Source organism: Moschus berezovskii, chromosome 1 (assembly GCF_049115385.1).
Source record: "Moschus berezovskii isolate FMDL1 chromosome 1, NW_MosBer_1.0, whole genome shotgun sequence".
NCBI classification, from domain to species: domain Eukaryota; kingdom Metazoa; phylum Chordata; class Mammalia; order Artiodactyla; family Moschidae; genus Moschus; species Moschus berezovskii.
In genome coordinates, this window is record NC_142460.1 from 122749473 (window position 1) to 122770718 (window position 21246).

General features: G+C 36.9%; 1 protein-coding gene across 1 annotated transcript in view; it reads left to right on the forward strand.

Annotated features, from left to right (window-relative positions):
• The window catches only part of ZBBX (zinc finger B-box domain containing), a 129174-nt gene that overhangs the window by 37754 nt on the left and 70174 nt on the right, over positions 1–21246 (forward strand). The window lies entirely within an intron of this gene.

Consider the following 21246-nt stretch of genomic DNA (forward strand, 5'->3'; position numbering starts at 1 on the left):
ATTCTCAGAAACCCGTTGCCTCAATTGAGGACAACTCAGATGGACTATTACAGCTCCTCTTTGGGGGTTGACAATTGCACCAAATTCAGCTTTCCTCTTTGCCCAGTTCTGCTGTCTTCACTCTCCCACAGCCCACAGGTATTATTCTGAGAGCACACCCCAGTAGAAGTCAGGCAGGCAAATCTCTGAATTTGTTTCTTGGGCAACCTGATATGTGACACTGTGTAATGCAGAGTCAGATTGTAGATGATTGTTGGCCAATTTTAGAATGTATTGAAATTTTTGAAGGGCAGTATATCACATCTCTTTCTTCACTTTCCAGATTCTAAACCAACTGAGAAATAGGTATTAGAGTCAGAAGGTAGAAATAAAAATATCAGTTCTATTATTGATACAATCAGAATTAGTGGTTGTAGCACAGGTGTTCAGATAAATTCAGCTTCCTGATGCTTCCTCCTGAAATTTAAATTTTTGTCCCTTCTCCCAGCCCTCATACTGTAGACATTTCTCTTTGGCAGGGCAGGCTCAGTCTCTAAGTCCTACTCTATGTGACCCCATGGACTGTAGCCCACCTGGCTCTTGTGTCCATGGGATTCTTCAGGCAACATTACTGGAGTGGGTTGCCATTTCCTCCTCCAGGGGATCTTCCCCACCCAGAGATCGAACCTGAGTCTCCATTGGCAGGCAGATTCTTTACTACTGTACCACCAGGGAAGCTGGCACAGCAGGATTCACCCAGAAAAAACCCTTAGTGGAGATCTAGATTGGAATACATCTTTCTCAGGGCAGGGAGCCCTTGGAGAAACCAGGACAGGCAGAGGTGAGCATTCTCTCTTTTTCTTCCCAAAGTCTCACAGACAAGAATAGAAATAGAAGGATGGGGAGTACATGTTCCCTCAAATTAAAGTCCAGGTAATGTCAATATCTTGAACATTATATAGCAATATATAAATTTGCTATTTATGAATATAGTTAGCATTATACAAAAGAAAAAAGTGAAATATTTAGAATATATATATATAAACTACTATTAGCTCAGTTTTTCTTTTCTTTCTTAAATGTGAATAATTCCATATAATTTTGAACTTCTGACAAAGGATTTTTTAAACTGTTTTCTTATTGACCGTTTTCTCCTCTATATCGTCTGATAAATTTCAGATCTTCTAAGGAGAGGAACTATTTCTGTCTTGTTCATCACTATATTCTTAGTGCTTCACATCATAGCTGGCATGTAAAAATCACATTTTTGAATGAATGAAAGAAAACATGAATAAATCCTGACAGATACGATCAAGCTCATGAAATAATTTAAGACTACATTTTAAGTGGCAGTTTCTTTCTCTCTGAAGTTTGAAAACCAAAGATTGCATAATTAATTACATGGTACATTAGTAAGTTATGTTGGTGAAGGGTTAAGAAAAGTCTTTCCTCTTGTGTCTGAGAATTTGACCTTTAGTTACCTTTCTAGCTCTTCCCTGCCCCCAACCCCGGGAAACAAATAAAAGTCTTAATATCAACTATGTTTCTAGACCATATATTCATAAAATGACTCTGGGTTGGCAGATTGCCTCTAACAGGAGGGCCGTGGTAATTAATACCTGGGGTAAGCCACAGCTTTCCCAGGGCAGTGTGGGGAGCTTTGTAACCGAAGCCCCTATGGGGCTTCAGAACCGTCAGAAGGGGAGGTCTGTCCTTCACCTCTCTGAGTGGTGCTCCTGTGTGAGCAGAAGTATTGCAGGACTTCCACCAAAAAATAACAGCTGATGCCGTCTCTTGGGCAAACTGTTGTTCCTGTCCTTAACTTTCTGAGCAGTCTGTTGCTAAGAGTGGTTTGATGACAACCTGGTGAGTCTGAAAGTTTAGTTTACTCAGGTAGACTCCAGGAAGGATGGTCAATTAAGTCTTTGATTAACTGAAATTTCAGAAAGTGGAATGATGTTATACCCAAAAGATAAATAAAGGACACATATATAGACATCACTGACAAGAATTTTTTTAAAAAAACAGTTTTTATTAAATGGCAACCCACTCCAGTGTTCTTGCCTGGAGAATCCCAGGGAAGGGGGAGCCTGGTGGGCTTCTGTCTATGGGGTCACACAGAGTCGGACACGACTGAAGTAACTTAGCAGCAGCAGCAGCAGCAACTCACATACTCTACAACTCATCCATGTGAAGTTTGCAATTCTATGGATTTTAGTATATTCATGGATGTGTGGTCTTTGATGACTAGCTGCTTTTGAGGTTCCATCAATGTTGTAGCATGTATTAGTGCTTCACTTATTATGGCCAAATAACATTCCATTGTATGGATATACCACATTTTGTTTATCCATTCATCATTTGATGGACATATAGCTATTTCCACCTTTTGGCCATTATGAATAATGCTGCTGTGAATATTTATGTACAGGTTTTTGGGGGGATATGTTTTAATTTCTCATTGCTATATCTCTAGTATGGAATTTCTGAGTTGTAAGATAACTCTAATTTTTAATTGAGGAATGACTCAAATAAAATGGAGAGTGACTGCTCCATTTTATACTCTTATCAACAGAGTATGGAAGTTCTGATTTCGCTATGCCCTAGCCAACACTTACATCTGACTTTTTGATTCTAGTAGCCTAGTGGGCATGAAGTAGTATCTCACTGTGGTTTTTATTTGCATTTTCCCCAGTTACTAATTATGTTGAACATCTTTTCATGTGCTTATGGCCATTTTATATCTTCCTTGGAGAAATGTTGATAAGGGTTTTTGTGAAGACAGTTTCAGAATACGGGGCACGTTTTAAATATGCGTACATTTTAATACCCTTTACCTCAGTGAAGTATCTATGATGATATTTTTAGATGCCATACTAAGAAAAGCTAGGGGAAGGGAAGAGACTAAATTTGAAAGGGGTGTGAAAAGTGAGAGTAGGACTTCTACTATCACCAGTGAAGAATTGGAAGAACATGAGTGGTTTAGGGAGTATATTACAGAATAAAGTGACAGAGTAACAGATGCAGTGGAGAAGAAAGAAGCAGTGCGAGGGTTTAGAGCAGTGATGGCCCAAAGCCATCTCAAAGGGAGATGAGGGTGTTTCTGTGATATTTAGGCTAAAAGAATCTGTAAGATAAAACTCATACATGCAAGCTCAGGAGCTTGCAAAAATATCGGGAGGATCAGATTAAATGACAACAAATATGATAATATCCTGTTCATAGCAGGTGCTCCATACATTTGGTTTTATTAGTCAGGAAATAGTATTTAAAGAAATTCAATGTTAATTGTTAGACCATCCAAATTTAGAATCTAGGAAACAAGGTGTATTAATGATAATGAGTCAAAAGAGGGATAGTTTGAGGGACATTTTCAAAAGTATTAGAGTAATATGTATCTTGGAAGACTTTTGTGAAAATACAGTGAGGTAAAATTTTAGAGAAATACGGACTTCCTCCTTATCCAAATAGAGAATAGTTAATCTCAATAATTAGAGAGGACAGTAAAGATCATTAATCTGGGAACCCCTGACTTACCAATAGAATATGACAAAGGTGAAGGGGTTTTGCAAACATAATCATGGTTCCAGATAAGTTGATTTTGAATTATAAAAAGAGAGCTGATTTTGGGTGGACCTGACTTAACCAGATGAAAGCCCTTAAAAGGTATACTAAGGCCCTTCCTAAGTCAGAGAGATCCTCTTGTTGGCCTTGAAGAGTAACTTGCCCTGGAGTGACAGGGCCTGGGAGAGGCCATGTGACAAAGTATGGGCAGCCTCTAGGAGCTGACAGTAGCCAGCCACAAAATTGGAACCTCAGTCCTGTAGCCTCAGGAACTGAATTCTGCCAACAACCTTGTAAGCTCAGAAGATAACGCTAGACTCAGGAAGGAATGTGTCCTGGCCCACACCTTGACTGCAGTCTTCTGAGACCCTGAGCAGAGCATCCAGTTAAGCTGGACTTAGACTCTGGCCTATGGAACACATGAGATAATAAATGTATGTTGTTTTTAAAAACTCATTAGTCCAATCATATGTCTGAACCTTTAGTCAATCACAATGATGCTGATTATTTGAGGAGTCTTTATAATTTGAAAGTACTACTTATATTGTCTTAGTTTTTTCATGGAGTCTGATAAATTTTATAGTAATTTTAAAATTTTTACTCTATTTTATGTTCATTTGTATTTATGAGATAAAAATCATCAGTTGTGAGGTAACAATATTACTATGTATAATAAAACAAGTGGGCAATTATTGATTGTTATTTATTGGTGAGTTTATTCTGATATGCCTAAGTGTGTTTGTTAGTTGCTCAGTCATGTCTGATTCCTTGTGACCCCATGGACTGTAGTATGCCTAAAAACCTGTTTTTCAAATTATTGCATATTAAATCACTTTTTCTTCATGTATCTCAAATATGCATAATTGCTGAAAGCAGCTAACTCATCTGGATGCATTGTACACGTAATATTAGTTGAAAACAATAGTACTTGCTAAGATAATTAATATAGTGCATAATTATATGGCATTGAAACTGCAAATAGAAAGCAGATTGCAGGTGTGAATTTCCTATGTTGTTTTCTTGTTGCTATTCTGGCTCTTTTAAGATTGCTCTCTAAATAGAATTTTTAATGTGCAATAAAATTTGAAAGGCTGAGATCACATTTTATTATATTTTTTATTAAGTGTCAAGTGATTTAAAATTTTTGACAATATATTATCTTTTGTACTATTACATTTATATGCTATATTGTCTTATTTTTAAATAGTTTAACTGCATTTAGTGTTTTATTTCATTATTCTCACATGTTACTTTATTATAGTACTAAATATTGAGTCCAGATTACTTTTATTTGACATTTACTGTCTATTGAATAGTAAATTGCATTTATAATCAGAGGCATGTATCCAGGTGCTTGCTAATTTTTTATTATCTCTGTATGTGTCAAGGAGGAATAATAATACATAAATCTTTGATTAATAAAACCTATAGTTTCCATTAGAGCTTTAGAGGAAAGGAAAATCTAAGGGTTCTTTAAGTTCTACTTAAAGTTATACTGAAAGAGTGCTAGAATAAGCAATAAACTTCAATCACATGAATGTCACACTTTCAGGATTTGATTCCTATCTAGCTTGCACTAAGTAGTTCTTTATACCACTGACATTTTTGTACTACTCATGCAAATTCCATATCTGTTTTTAGAAATATGATGAGCAGTAGATTTGAAACATGATTCTGTTGTGAGTCCCTTTGCTGCAGTTTTCTTTCATCCTGCAAATAATTTAGTCTTCTCCTATTTCTACATATGGGGACTTTTATTCAAACTCTGTTCTTCTTTCTGGTGTCTACTAAATGGAAATTCCTGTCCTTGTTTCTTTACCTTTTAGCTGGCCTGAAGTTTACCTTTTTCTCTCTTTCTTTTGATCCTAACAGTAGATGAAAACTTTGCTCAAGCCATTTATTTAAGGTATCTTTTACTTCAAGTTTCATAGAAAATTCAGAATTGACCCTATGGCAAAGCCTATTTTTAGGGAATAAATTTGTACTAAGACTACCTGTAAAGATGGATTCATTAAAAGTAAAATAACAGTTTGCCCTAAGAAAAGAGTATATATTTTAATTATGTGAAAAGACTGGGAGATAAATTTCATCTTGATCTTGGGAAAACAGCAACAGGGTCTTTGTTCCCTGCCCAGGAATTGAATCTGGGTTTTTAATAAAAAGTATGTTTTACTCTAAAGCATAATTCTTCTGGTGTACATGTATTACTGCCATAACACAATATATGATTTCTAAAAACTTGCCATTCTGGATAATCCTCTACCTACCTAACAGGGCTCTACATATAATTAGAGTTAGGGAAAGGCCATTCAAATCCTATGAGACTTTGTAATCAAAGCCCAAACAAAAACAGTAAACTCTCCTTATAAAACCACTGATTCATAGACCTTGAGGACTTGTGCTTCTTCTTCTGTGATACAGGTCCTGGTAGCAATTCACATCTAATATCATCATTTTGCTTAAATGAAAACTCTGAATCAAACTGCTGTCTCCTTTATTAATCCATTATTTTAAATCAGAGAGAGTATCTTTATAACATTTACCTGATCAATTGTGTCTGACTCTTTGCTACCCCATGAACTGTAGCCTGCATGGAATTCTTCAGGCAAGAATACTGGAGTGAGTTGCCATTCCCTTCTCCAGGGGATCTTCCCAACCCAACGATCGAACCCAGGTCTCCCAATTGCAGGTGGATTCTTTACCAGTTGAGCCACAAGGGAAGCCCATTTCAGAAGATAGTCTGAAAGTATCTTTATAACTTCTTTATCTGTACTCACATTCTTTCCAGATAGCTTAACTTAGTGGAATGCATGGTCATTAAAGTCATTAAAATAGTCTGTATTCCCACTGTGGGGAGGTATTTTTATGGATTTTCAGCTTTTTGCTAAGGTCTTTATATATTGCTAAGATTTTGGCTTTAATTGTGAGACAGCTTGCCTCTGATTACTTCAAAACAGTAATGTTGCTGGGAAGGAAGACTTAAGAATCAATACAACTCCACAGTTATACTGACATCATTCCCCTCTTTACCAATTGCATATGAGGTAATTCACATCAAAGAAACCAGAACAAACTGTACTTTCAAAAATTATTCTCAATGTGGGAGAAACGTATTTTCTCCAAAGTAAGGTCAATAAAACCTATATGCATACACATATTCCCTTAAAAAAATTCCATTAAGGCATAATTGGATCTTCCTGAAGTGATTTTTATAATTAAAAGCTATCTGAATTCCAACTGTGTTCAACAATCCCTGTAACCAGTGAATCCATAATGTTTTCTTGGGTTCTGTGCATATGGAACACAATTTCTCCCCCTGTGTTTCTGCATATGTGTACACCTCTGTCTCTACCTCTGTTATTTGCCTCTATTGTGCTGTATTCAGTCGCTCATTCGTGTCTGACTCTTCTGACCCCCTGGACTGTAGCCTGCCAGACTCTTCTGTCCATGGAATTTTCCAGGCAAGAATAGTGGAGTGGGTTGCCCTGACCTCCTCCAGGGGATCTTCCCGATGCAGGAACCGAACCCGCCTCTCTTGCATCTCCTGCATTGGCAGGCAGATTCTTTACCTCTGCGTCACCTAGAATACAAATGACATAACATCTCTTCTGCAAGTATTAGAGTCTTCGTTTTTAATACAACGCTGTGGTTGCAGTAAATCTCTTCTAAAATTTTGGAACTGGAAAATAAATGAAAGTTAGCACCATGAAAAGAGACATTTGAACATTTTTTTTTTCAAACTTAGAAAGCACCATAGGTCTAAACCATGTGTGAAATTCATTGACCTGGAACTTCTGGATCATATAAGGAGGCCTGGCTATGTCAACATGATCATTAATATTTATTGCTAGAGAGCCAGTGTTTGGGATGATGCTGGTAGTTAAGAGTTCTGAAGCACTGACACTACATAAAGTTTATCATTTTTCTAACTAAGCTGAAACTTTTACTCTTGTACCTTAACTTCTCTAAGGTGCCATCCATTCTAAAATGCTATAAAATATCAGCCCTCTTTACTTTGATTAATGATACATTGTCAGAATGATGAATTCTTCTAGAGTGTAATTTGAAAGATAATATCATTCTCAGGAGAAAAAAAAGTTCAAGTAAGAATTTAGAACAGTTACCAGATGAAATCCTTACCATCATGGAGTGTAGCGAAGGAAGTGGGGGAATCTGGAGATGCTGGCAGTAAATCACATTCTTTGGCTTTAGTTTAAGCTTCCATCTTACAGTGAGATGTATGATTTACTATGTGTCCTGAAGGCTGTTTTAGTTTGATATTTTAAACATTTTTAGTATGTGGAGAAGTTGCACAGGCAAATTTATTCAATTTCAGTCTCCTCTGCCTCCTGTTGCTACCTATTAGTACTACTATAGGTAAACTTTCATATTTAAAAGATGGAAATGAAATTATCTTTGAGTTTTAAAATTTGAAAAGATCTTAATAGATATCTGATAGCATTATGACACTATAGGTATCTATTTTAAATATTTTATAACAGTAGCCTTTACATTCTTGTTCATTGGTTACTTATTACGTAAAATGATAGTTGTGATATTGTTAAATGGAAGATAATGGGTTTTGTGTGGCAAATCTAAATATGTCCTTGTAAACAGAGACAAAAGGCTGCAGGATATATGTGTGTTCTCAGTTGCTCAGTTGTGTCTGACTCTTTGAGGCCCTATGGGTTGTACTCCACCAGGTTCCTCTGACCATGGGTTTCTCCAGCCAAAAATACTGGAGTGGTTGTCATTTCCTTCTCTAGCAGATCTTCTCAACCCAGGGATCAAACCCAGGTCTCCTACATTGAAGGTGGATTCTTTACCACTGAGGCACTCTGTGATGCTCTCAATGATTGCAAAAACCCAAAACACCTCCCATATTTTCAAATCTCCTTGCCTCAGTTGGGAAGCACTGGTCCTTGTATTAGTTAGGTCTCTTTACATTAGCTTGGGCAGAAAAGAATTTTTTCTTGTTGTTAATGACCTCACAGATGTCTCATTATATGGGAGTAGGGGTGATGTAGCTAAGTCATGATAAGAACCTGAGCTGGATACTTTAAATTGCTAAATGCTCAGACAAACTCCTTCTTCCACCTTTATTATTTTTCTTGTGTGTCTTTAACTTTTTGTTGTAATTAACAAATTACAAAGATACATAATTGAGGATCAGTGACAGGGAGAACAATGTTGCTTTCTTGATTTTTAAATCTAAATCTTGATGAGCTCAACCTGGTGCTCATTTCTTTTCCAATGAACCGTGACCCAGAAGGTAGAAATGTGTTGAGTAATTGTAACCTCTTTGGTGGGACTGGTGATGATGAGCACTGCTATGAGTCAGGAAGAAATTCTGATAGAAGGGTACATGACAAGAGATTGAGCATTCACCCTAATGCAAATCTCTGCTGTAGTCAGCCTAGTGAAGAAAGAAGCTTCCTGTCTGTTGATTTATTTTTCAGTCCAAATTCCTTTTATTGAAATTTAATTTACATGCTATGAAATTCACATTGTAATGTACAGTTTAATGATTTTTAAAGTGAATTTACAGGTCTGTGTAATAATCACCACAATTGAGTTTTAGAGAATTTCCATCACACCAAAAATTTCCTGGTCTTTTTTTTGCAACCAACTCTTGCTACCACTTCTTGTTCCTGGCAACCACTGGTCTGTTTTTTGTTGCTTTAGATTTGTCCTTTCTAGAAATTTCGTATAAATGGAATCATTCCTATGCAGTCTTTTGTGTCTGATTTCTTTCACTTAGCATAAGATTTCTGAGGTTCTTTTGTAGGGTAACATGTTCATTGTAGGGGTTTATTGCATTCTGAGTCTGAATAATATTCCATTGTGTGAATATATCATATTTTCTTACTCCAGTCATCAATTGATGGGCACAGATATTTTAAAGACTTTTGGCTGGTAGAATAATGATGCTAGGATATTTGTGTACAGGTCTTTGCACAGACTTATATTTTTATTGCTCTTGTATAGATACCTAGGAGTGGAATAGTTGAGTTCCAAGGTTAGTATTTGTTAACTTTTCAAGAAACTGCCAAAAGAACAGAATATAGGTATTTCCTTCTCTGTTTTCTAAAAGTGTTTTTATTGGATTGGTTTAATTTCTTCCTTAACTGTTGGATAGAATTTGCAGGTGAAGCAACCTGAGTCAGGGCTTTTATTAATGGGAAAATTTAAATTGCTAATTCAATTTCTTTACCATATTATTCTATTCTATTTTTTTTTTTTCTTGAGTCAGTTTTGGTAATTTATTCCTTTCATTGAATTTTTCCATTCAATATAAGTTGTCCATTTGTTGGCATGAATATTTCAAATTCTACTATAATCTGGAAATTAGTGTAGGTCTATAGGGATGTTTCTTATATCATTATAGATTTATCAATTTGTATTTCACTCTGTCCCCTAGCCCACCCCTTGGTCAGTTTAGTAAAGGTTTACAAATTTTTATAAATTTGTATCCAACTTTGGTGTTGGAGAAGATAAATTTATCTCCAACTGTGGTGTTGGATAAGACTCTTGAGAGTCCCTTGGACTGCAAGGAGATCCAGCCAGTCAATCCTAAAGGAAATCAGTCCTGAATATTTGTTGGAAGGACTGGTGCTGAAGCTGAAGCTTCAGTATTTTGGCCATCTGATGTGAAGAACTGACTCATTGGAAAGACCCTGATGCTTGGAATGACTGAAGGCAGGAGGAGAAGGGGATGACAGGATGAAATGGTTGGATGGTATCACCAACTCAATGGACATGAGTTTGAGCAAACTCTGAGAGTTGGCGATGGACAGGAAAGCCTGGCATGCTGCAGTCTATGGGATCACAGAGTTGGACATGACTGAGTGACTGAATTGAAATGATAAAATTTTAAGTCTTTCCAATTTTAGTTGCATTGATTTTTTGCAATTGTTCTTATTTCATCGATTCTGCTCTGATCCTTATTTTGTGAATTCTACCTTCTTTTGGACTTTTTTCTTTTCTTTTTCTACCTTCTTGAACTGAAGCATAGATTGTTGACTTTAGATCTTTCCTGCTTTCCCAAAGTAGCACTGAAAGTTGTAACTTTCACTCTAAGCACCGCTTTTCATGCGTACCATACATTCTGATATGTTGTTCTTTTATTTCCAGTCAATTTTCTAATTTTCCTTGTGATTTACTTTTCATCCAAAGATTATTTAGAAATAAGTTGTTCAGCTTCTAAATATTTTATGATTTCCCCAAGTTATTTATTCCTGATTTGTGTTTTTTTGTTGAGATCAGTGAACATACTTTCTATTTCAATTCTTAATGAATTTATTAATACTTATTTTATGTGGAGCGTATGTCTGTCTTGGAAAATGTGTCACATGATCTTGAAAAGAATTTGTGATCTGATGTTGTGAGGTTAAGCATTCTTTAAATGTCACTTAGGTCAAGTTACTTGAGATTATTAAAGTTTTCTAAGTACTGATTCTCTGCCTAGCTGTTTCATAAATTTCTGCAAAGGAGATATTGAAATTTCTAATGGAACAGCTAGGCAGAAAATCAGTAAGTCCATAGTGTTAAATACAGTGTTAATAATGTTGCCATATATGATTTTATGCTTTCAAAAGAAAGACAAAGACAAAAAATTAATACATTTTTTCCATTTACTCATATATTTATGCTTCTGGGTTGCTATCTTTCTTCTGGTAGATGTAATATCTTTCAGTCTTAAAACCTTTCTTTAGTATTTCTTGTAAGGCTGATATGCTAGAAATGAATGACCCTCTTACTTTATCTATTGAGGACAGTCTTTATTTTTCCCTTCATTTTTAAAGGACAGTTTTCTGAATGTAAAATTATCTTTGGCAGCTTTTCCCTTTCAGGACTTCATATAATTCTACCACCTTCTGGGTCTCCATTTTTTCAGATGTGAAATCAGCTTATTATTCATGTTGATGTACTCTTACGTATAACGAGTCCTTTTTCTCTTGTTCCTTTCAAGTTTTTCTGTTCGTCCTTGGCTTTCATAATTTTATTATGGTATGTCTTGGTGTAGATCTCTTTATTTTTGTCTTTCTTGAAACTTGTTGAGCTTTGTAGATTTTTGCAGTAATCGTTTTTCATCAAATAAGAGAAATTTGGGTCCCTCATTTCTTCTTATTTTTTAATGCTCATTTTCTTTCCCTCTGATATTTCCACTAAATATATGTTAAATGTATGTTGGATGCTTGATGCTGTCCCATAAGTCTCAAAAGCTGTGTTCATTTTCGTTTCAATTTAGGTGATTGATCTTGGTTGGTCTTCAATTTGATTGAATTTTTTGTTTCAAATCTATTGTTAGTTTATATAGGTCATACTCAAGAATTTTCTTTTGTGTGTGGTTTCCATTTTTAAATCAGCCCTTGTATAGCTCTCATTTCCAGGTTTATCCCATTTAATGTTTACCTGGTCCACTCCTCATCCCAACCGGGACCAAAACCTCAGGTTGTTGGAGCCATAGATTTTCCTCATTCATTTATAACCAAATTTTCTAGTTCACGATAATGCCAATGTAACTTCAAGACTCTCTCCTCCATTAGAATCAGGCACACTCCCTGTTTGCAAGGCCAGTCTTGACTTAGGAATAGACAAACCTGGGAAGGAACATTTAAGACAGGAGCAACCCCATGGAAGTAAGCCTTACACTTTGGAAAATTCAGAGTAGTTTTTTTTTTTTTAAATAAATATTTATCAGTTTGTTCACTTTTGGTTGATTTCAAGAGTTCTGAAATAGGTTTTTTAAACAAATTTATCCAGTTTAGTATTTGTTTTATGGTTGTAGAATTATGTACTGACCTCTTCTTTATTCCATAGCCAGAGATCTGTTGAATTTGGCAGGAATTCTATTTTCTGGATATGTAAACTATATTTCTTATTTACAGAAAAATAGTTTGCTATTGTGATCTATAAAAAGACAGCAGTCATTTGAATGTCCTGTTTTATGCCATCACTCTGCTAAGTATTTTTCATATAAGATAGTATTCACAACAGCTATCCTAGGTAGAGACTGTCTTCATTTTACAGGTGCAAACATTTAGGCTTAGAGAGGTAAATGATTTACCCTTTTCTGTTGTTATTAAAAGTGCTATTGATTTTACCTGTATTGACTTTGACTCCAGTAGCTTGGGTATAGAAATAAATGTTCAAATGGAATTTTTAGTCATTTTTATCTCAGTAAGTCAGTTAAATTAAACTCAACCACCATTTCTCAAGTACTTGTCAACATCAAACGATGTTCTAGTTGCAAAGCATGAAGGACAGGGCAGCAGGGACATTACATGGTCCCCTCTCTCAAGGAATCAAGGGATTCATCATCACAAAAGAGAAGATAGATATTTTCAAACAACTGTAACACAATTGACTGATAAGTGTTCTGACACAGTGATTCTCAAACCTAATGTATGTTCAAATTACAGATTAAACTGTAGATTTAGATTCAGTGAGTCTGAGTGGTGCCTGAGATTTCATATTTTTAGTAGGTTTTCAGATGATAATGATACTGCTGATATATAGATCACACAGTAAAAAGCAAAACTCTAGCATAGATGTAAGCTGGGAGTTATTAGAGTACACAGAATTCATGGTTATTTTTTTAAATTTGCTGTGGTTAGTTGAGGAAGAAAACTTCATCTCAGAATGATAAATAGTTTGCTCTTGGAGTGATGTCAGCATCATGGTAGCATACAGTTCTCTGTCTCTCTCTTTCAATGTACTACTAATAAAGCATCCATAACACAACAAAGCTTCCTCTGTCCAACAAGCCAAGATACAAGAGAGTTCCACACATCTGTCCATCAAGGGGTCAATGGGCTGGAACAAGAGAGGAAGCAGAACTGATGAAACAGCAGAGGTGGTATTCATGATGCCAGCCCTCTGGCCATGGCAAATGATCCCGCAGCCCCAGAGAACCCACCTGCAGCAGGAGAGGCAGAACGCCTGACTCCAGAATCCCAACTGCAGTGGCACCCACAGGGAACCAAGCAGTAGTGGAGGCAAAGGTCCCTCCAATCATGGTGGTGCCAGAGATTCTGGCCTTCCCCCATGTGTGGCAGTGGCGTACTTTAGCCTGACAACCCCCGATGCAGTGGGGCTGCTCATGACCCATGTTTTTCCCCCTGGCCATGGTGGTAATGCCCGCAATCCAGGGGACCTTGGATACAGTGGAGGTGTCAGCTCCTCTGGTGGCCCCAGTGGTGATGCTGGTAACAGCAGTGACAATGGCAGCAGCAGGCCCTGAGGCACAGGCAGTGACAACTTGGGCACTGAAGACGCCTCTAACAGAGACTGGGAGGGTTGAAAAGTGCCCTCCCTCAAATATAGCCAGAGGCAGCTCAGGTAAGAGAAACTAAAAACGTGTGCTATAGCTTGACTCTGTATCACACCAATCACTAGTAAGGGGATTGAAACAGTAATCAAACCCTTCAAAAACAGAAGTCCAGGCCTAGACAGCTTCACAAGTGAAATGCTACCAAACATTTAAAGAAGATGTGATAACTCTCCTTCTCAAACTCTTCCAAAACTTTTAAGAGGAGGGAATGCTTCTTTTACAAGGCCAACATTACCTTGATACCAAAGACTAAGCAAGAACAGCACACAAGAAATGAAATTACAGGCCAATATCTGATGAACAGAGATGCAAAACTCCACAACAAAGTATTAGCAAACCAAACATAATGCATTAAAAGGATCATATAAAATGATCAACTGGGATTTATTCCAGGCTTGCAAAAATGATTCAACATTTTCAAATCAACCAACATGATACAACACAGTGACAAAATGAAGGATAAAAATCAAATAATCATCTCAGTAGATGCAGAAAAAGCACCCAACAACACCCATTTATGTGAAAAATATTTAATAAAATGGTGAAGTGGAAGATAGCTACCCACTCCAGTATTCTTGGCTGGGAAGATCCCATGGACAGAGGAACCTGGCGGGCTGTAGTCCACGGAGTCTCAGAGTTGGACATGACTTAGTGACTAAACGACATACTTCAACATAATAAAGGCCATATATGACACATCCACAGCTAACACCATACTCAATGTTGTTATTGTTCGGTGACTCAGTCATGTCCAACTCTTTGTGACCCCATGGACTGTGGCATGCCAGGCTTCCCTGTCCTTCACCATCTCTCGGAGCTTCCTCGAACTCATGTCCATTAAGTCACTGATGCCATCCAGCCATCTCATCCTCTGTTGTCCCCTTCTCCTTTTGCCTTCAATCTTTCCCAGCATCAGGGTCTTTTGCAGTGAGTTGGCTCTTAACTTCAGGGCTGTGTGTGTGTGTGTGTGTGTGTGTGTGTGTGTGAAATTGCTTCAGTCATGCCAGACTCTGTGTGACTCTATGGACTGTAAGCCTGCGTGCGGGGATGCTCTGTCCATGGGATTCTTCAGGGAAGAATACTGGAGTGGATTGCCTTGCCCTCCTCTAGGGGATCTCCCTGACCCAAGGATTGAACTTGGGTCTCTTAACGTCTCCTGAATTGGCAGGTGGGTTCTTTATGACTACTGCCACCTGTAAAGCCCTTTTCACATCAGGTAGCCAAAGTATTGGAGCTTTAGCTTCAGCAGCAGTCCTTCCAATGATATTTAGTGTTGATTTCCTTTAGGATTGACAGGTTTGATTTCCTTGCCATCATGGGACTCTCAAGAGTCTTCTCCAACACCACATTTTGAAAGCATCAATTCTTTGGCACTCAGCCGAAGAATTTCATACTCAAAGATGAAAACCTAAAAGCTACTCCTCTAAGATCAGGAACAAGACAAGGATGGCCACTCTTATTACTCCTATTTAATGTAGTATTGGAAGTCCTCTTCAGAGCAATTAGGTAAGAAGAAGAAATAAAAGGCATCTTAATTGGAAAGAAAGACATTAAGCTGTCACTATTTGAGGATGACATGATTTTATTTAGAGAAAACCCTAAAGACCTCACTGAAAGAAACCTGTATGCAGGTCAGGAAGCAATAGTTAGAACTGGACATGGAAAAATGGGCTGGTTCCAAATAGGGAAAGGAGTACGTCAAGGTTGTATATTGTCACCCTGCTTATTTAACTTATATGCAGAGTGCATCATGAGGAACGCTGGGCTGGAAGAAGCACAAGCTGGAATCAAGATTGCTGGGAGAAATATCAATAACCTCATATATGCAGATGACACCACCCTTATGGCAGAAAGTGAAGAGGAATTAAAAAGCCTGTTGATGAAAGTGAAAGAGGAGAGTGAAAAAGTTGGCTTCAAACTCAACATTCAGAAAACTAAGATCATGACATCTGGTCCCATCACTTCATGGAAAATGGATGGAAAAACAGTGGAAACAGTGTCAGACTTTATTTTTTTGGGCTCCAAAATCACTGCGGATGCTGATTGCAGCCATGAAGTTAAAAGACGCTTACTCCTTGGAGGGAAAGTTATGACCAAGCTATATAGCATATTAAAAAGCAGACACATTACTTTGCCAACCAAGGTCCATCTAGTCAAGGCTATGGTTTTTCCCGTGGTCATGTATGGATGTGAGAGTTGGACTGTGAAGAAAGCTGATCACCGAAGAATTGATGCTTTTGAACTGTGGTGCTGGAGAGGACTCTTGAGAGTCCCTTGGACTGGAAGGAGATCCAACCAATCCATTCTAAAGGAGATCAGTCCGGGGTGTTCATTGGAAGGACTGATGCTAAAGCTGAAGCTCCAATACTTTGACCACCTCATGCGAAGAGTTGACTCACTGGAAAAGACTGTGATGCTGGGAGGGATTGGGGGCAAGAGGAGAAGGGGACGACAGAGAATGAGATGGCTGGATGGCATCACCGACTCTGTGGACATGAGTTTGAGTGAACTCTGGGACTTGGTGATGGACAGGGAGGCCTGGCGTGCTGTGATTCATGGGTTCGCGGAGAGTCGGACTCGACTGAGTGACTGAACTGAACTGAAAAGCTATTAGAATAGTAAATAAAAAACATAAATTTGCAGTAAATTTTCTATCAGTATAAAAAGTTGTGTTTCTATACACTAACAACAAAATTGAAGAGAGAAATTAAGGAAACAATTCATTTACTACTGCAAAAACAGCAAGAAATACCTGTTGCTGTGAAGTTGCTCAGTCAAGTCCTACTCTTTGTGACTCCATGGACTGTAGCCTGCCAGACTCCTCCTTCCATGGGATTTTCCAGGCAAGAATACTGGAGTGAATTGCCATTTCTTTTTCCAATTTAACCAAGAAAATGAAAAACCTGTGCATGAAAATTATGAAGATCTTGTTGAAAAAATTTGAAGAAGACACAAAAAAATGGAAAGGTATTCTGCACTCATTGGAAGAATTAACATTGTTAAAATTAACATACATATGATATATTTTTCACATATTTAGGAACTTTGAATTATTATGGTGAATTTCTAATCTTAATGATTCTGTTAAATTTTTCACCTCTTAGATGGTTTAAGTTTGTTCTATAATTCTGCTTTCATAGAATATTTTAAACTTTGTTGCTAAAAATCTTGTGCTTTTTCCCAAAGTCCATATTACCCTTCAACGCCCCTCTCCCTTGCAATATGTAGGTGAGATGAGTGAAAGGAGTATGCCTATTCCTCTCTTCATCATGCTTGTACTTGGTAAAACATGTAAATAAATAAGTACAATAAAGTAAAAACAAAAACTCAGTCTCCCACCTCCCACTCCATCCAACCCCTCTAGTTTGTCACAGAGCACAGGTTTGAGCTCCCTGAGTCAATTATCCAAATAAATAAATAAATAAAATGTACATAGAGTTCTAACCACTGGGATGCCAGGGAATTCATCAGTTTTTGTAAATAAAATTTTATTGTAACAGCCACAAAATAAAAAAAAAAGCCCAATCTCAACCTAATCTCCACACAAGTGATTGTATATATGTATATTATATATGAAAGTTGTTAAGAGAGTAAATCTTAAGAGTTTTCATCATAAAGAAAAGTTTTTTCCTATTTTTTAAATTTTATATCTACATGACATGATGGAAGTTCACCAAACTTATTGTGGTAATCGTTTCATGATGTGTGTACTTTTGTTTAATGGAAGGAGCAATGTTCATATCTATTATTAGAGATACAATTTAATAATTTAAGTTTTAGGAAACCAAAAATAAAGCACATTTTCTGTGTAAGGTGGTCTCCCCTGATAACTCAACTGATAAAGAATCCGCCTGCAATGCAGGAGACTGGTTTGATTCCTGGGTCGAGACAATCTGCTGGAGAAGGGATAGGCTATCCACTCCAGTATTCTTGGGCTTCTCTGGTGGCTCAGCTGGTAAAGAATCCATCTGCAATTTGGGAGACCTGGGTTCAATCCCTGGGTTGGGAAGATCCCTGGGTTGGGAAGATCCCCTGGAGAAGGGAAGGGCCACCCACTCCAGTGTTCTGGCCTGGAGAATTCCTATACAGTCCATGGGGTTGGAAAGAGTAGAACATGACTAAGCAACTTTCACTTTCCCCCCCCTTTTTTTTTTTTTTCTGTGTAAGGTAAGACATTGTGGGAAAGAAAATTCACATTGGCATTTTATTTATATTGAATTAACAGAATTTTAAGATGTTTAGATATAGGATTCCAGTGTTTCAGCTATTCATGACATTTACTTTATCTTTTAGCAGTAAATTTAACTGAACAATAAAATTACTTTCTGGCCATTTCAAGATCTCTTAATATGTTACCTAAAATTGTTATAAGGATTGTTGGATTATTGTTAGCAAGATTCATTTTAAGACAGGAATAATCTTTGTTCTGTATTACTTAAATACATATACTTGAATGATAATTCTGTCTTGATAATTTTATATAAAATTAATACTATTGCTTTCTGATATTTTTCAAAATATAAGGTATAAACTATAAATTTTAGCCACCTTTGAAATAAATAATATTTTGTTGTAGGGAATTTAAAATTAGGTTAAATTGGATTACTTTGCTTAAAAAGATATTTGTTAAAGTACAGATATTTCTGGAAAAATGAAACATCACCATTGGCTTAATTTCCTTTTTCTTGATAAATAAATTTTATTCAGGTTTAATTTATGAACCACAAAATACACCCATTACTTCTGTGTTCACATTGTTTAAAAATTGTAACATACAAACAATATAAAATGTTACCATCTTAACCATTTTTAAGTGTACATTTCAGCAGTGATAAGTATGTTCATATCGTTATGTAAAATGCACTCCTTTGAAGTATGGAGTTTAGTTCTGAAAATATGTTTGTCAATATACTTGTGTAACCTCCAGTAAAAATTAATACACAGTATTTCTATCACTCCTCCCGATTTTCCTTTGTGCCTGTTTATGATCTTCACTAACTGCAAACCAAGTAATAGCATCAAGAAGGCAACAGGTCCTGAAAAGGATTTGGTGGAAATGGAACCCTTGTACACTGTTAGTGGGAATGTAAATTGGTTCAACCACTATGGGAAATAATACGAGGTTTTCTCAAAATAATAAAAATAGATCTACCATTCAATTAGACAGTTCTACCCCTGAATATATACCCAAAGAAAATTAAAAGAGGGTTTTGAAGAAGTAGGTACAGTCCTATGTGGCATCATTCACAATATGGAAACAACCTAAATACTAGTCAGTGGGTGAATGGATGAAAAGGTTGTGGTTTATATACACAATGAAGTATGATTCAGCCATGGGTAAGGGGGATATCCTTTGGTCATTGTGACAACACGGATGGACTTTGAACACTTCATGCTGCGATATGCCAGGCAGAGACAGAAAAATACTGTATGATATCCCCTATATGTAGAATCCCAAAAGTCAAACTCATAAAAAAGAGAGTAAGGTGGTGTTTACCAGGGTATAGCAGAGTGGGAGGATAAGAGTGTTGTTGTTTAAGGATACAAGCTCATAACAAGTGGTGAATAAGCCTTGGAGATCTAATGCACAGTATAGTGAATATAGACAACAATTGTGTATTATAAATATGAATTTCTTTTAAAAAATGAGAACTTCTTAAGTCTATAAAGGCTTTTTGATGATCCTTGGGAAAATTTGAAGCTGATGCCATAGGTCTGTATATGGACAGTAATATGTGTGCATAGGTCATATTAGTCATTTTTCATAGATAAATTTATTAATTCACTGTGAAATAACACTGGTTAATTTGATGTTCACTGATTTATTCCAAAGCCAGATTGCAATGAATCTTAAGAGATTTACAAAATGTCATAACTGGAAAGTGTCAATGTAGTCTTAGCTATTTAAATGGGTAATTAGATGAAAATTTTAGAATAGGGATATTTCCGTGGGAGAGTATAAAATAACCATTCCTGATCCCTACTGAAGTTTGCTTCTGTCTTGAGAACATTTGTTTAAGAAGCAAGACCTATTCCTTGTGTACCTAATACCAGGTTTTCAGCGAGTCTCTGAAGGGTTTGCATCTTCCCTCGAGAGTTTATCTGGTTCAAGCTCAGATGGGATCCAGACTCCTGCAGGGTCCTTGGGCAAATCAGGGTTATTGCAGCTAGGAAGCCCTTCAGAAAATAGGACCTTCCTGGGATTTGCCTGTTTTGTTCTTCCAGCCATGTGAAGGCATTTGAAAAGGTCTTTGAATTCTTTTTTTTCCCCTTATTATTTGTTTTAATTCTGTAGCTCTCTCTGTCCCCTGCAACACCTTACTTTAATGTTGTTTCATTATATTACTATTTGCCAAGCACTGTAGTAACTGTACAGAGACTTAAGAAGACATGATGTTTTTTCTTCTGTGAATTTTCATAGTATCAGTCAGTTCAGTTCAGTTCAGTCGCTCAGTCGTGTCTGACTCTGCGACCCCATGAATCACAGCATGCCAGGCCTCCCTGTCCATCACCAACTCCCGGAGTTCACTCAAACTCATGTCCATCGAGTCGGTGATGCCATCCAGCTATCTCATTCTCTGTATAGATAGACGTCAAAAAATGATTCAAAATCAATATTTGTGTGGGCTTGTAAAGATCTCAGAATAAGAAGAGGATACAAAGAATGGACACCTCATGCAGCTAGGGGAGGAAGGCAAAGAGGGGTTCCTGGACCTGTGGGAGTAACTTGGGGTGAATCAAGAAGGGGAGGTAGGGTCAGCCAGGCAAAGAAGGTAACAGAGGAGGGAGGGCCTTCCTGGTATCTCGTGAGCAAAGGAATGATGAGAACTTGGAGTTTGATAGGGCACTTCCTGATGTGCAGTTTGAATAGTTAATACTTTCTAAAGATGTTTTATCACCAAGAAAATACTCATTACTGCTTATTCAGACTCCCTCTACATCAACTATATTTAGTTCTTTAGCCATGATGTGCACAAAATAGCTCATCTATCTATTTGGGGTCAATATAGTGCAAAGGCTATGAGTCATTAGAATTTCATTAGAATTATTCACACCTGGGGTCACTTCCCAGCTCTGCCACCCACTCACCATGTAACCAAGATCAAGTTATTTAAACCCTCAAAACTTTGTCACTAAAATAATGATAAAAATAGTTAACACTTTAGAGTTGACTTGAGGATTAAATGATATGTTTTTAAGATACTTAAGATAATGTGAGCTCAAACTAGTCCTTTAGTAGATGGCAACTGTCACTATTATATGGCTGATATAAATGGCAATTTATATTTTTAAATATTGAACAAAATGCATTGAATTTTGCTAGTCATAAAATAATGAAAACATGATTTAATATATATAAATTACTT